Source organism: Alligator sinensis, unplaced genomic scaffold, assembly GCF_000455745.1.
Source record: "Alligator sinensis unplaced genomic scaffold, ASM45574v1 scaffold2419_1, whole genome shotgun sequence".
NCBI lineage: Eukaryota > Metazoa > Chordata > Crocodylia > Alligatoridae > Alligator > Alligator sinensis.
In genome coordinates this window covers 20644-21550 of record NW_005844009.1, presented here as the reverse complement: position 1 = coordinate 21550, position 907 = coordinate 20644, and positions in this window count along the sequence as shown.

Below are 907 nucleotides of genomic sequence, written 5' to 3'. Positions count from 1 at the left end.
GACTTAGGAGATACAGTTTTGAAACTGTTCTTCCAGGCCCCAGAGCCCCCCGCACCTACCTCCTTAACAGCCGTCAAGCTTTGTGGCCTCAGCAGGGCCTAGCACCCAGGCCTGCATTAGTTTCCCCCCTGCCCCCCCACACTGCCCCAGGACAGACACAGTCCCATGAGCCCCCATGTCATGAGTTTTGCCTGTCATCAGCTAGGGGTGCAGGCCCCAGAACCCAGAACCCCTGCGCCGATCTCCTCGACAGCTGGCAGTCGACAGCGGGCAGGCTTCGTGGCCTCTGCAGGGGCTGCCATCCCTGCAGCTGTCACCCCGCTGCACCTTAGCACACACAGGGTCACCCATGTCATGAGTTTTGCTTGTCTGCAGCTTGAGGTGCGGTTTCCCCCAAACCCCTGCACCTAGCTCCTTGAAACGTGGCAGGCTTTGTGGCCTCAGCATGGGCTAGCATGCCTGCAGTTTTGACCCCTCTGTGGGGTAACACATACACGTGACATGAGTTTTGCTTTCAAGAATTTGGGGTACAGTTTCCCTGAACTCCCTGCACCTATCTCCTTGAAACATGGCAGGCTTCATGCCCTCACCTCTGAAATGGGCTACCATTACTGCAAGTTTCATCCAAGTCAGGCCAGAAATGACAAAGTTATAGGCCCTTTCAAGGCTCCCAATTATAGCCTATGGGCAGAACATTGAAATGAGCAGGGGCTAGAAGGGCTGCAGCTTTCATCCTGCTGCACCTTAACACACACAGTGTCACCCATGTCATGAGTTTTGCTTGTCATAGATTCATTGACGTAGGGTCAGAAGGGACATTGTAGATATTCTAGTCCAACCCCCTGCCGTGGGCAGCAGAGAAAACTGGGCTCAAGTGACACCAGCCAGGTAAATGTTGAGCATCCTC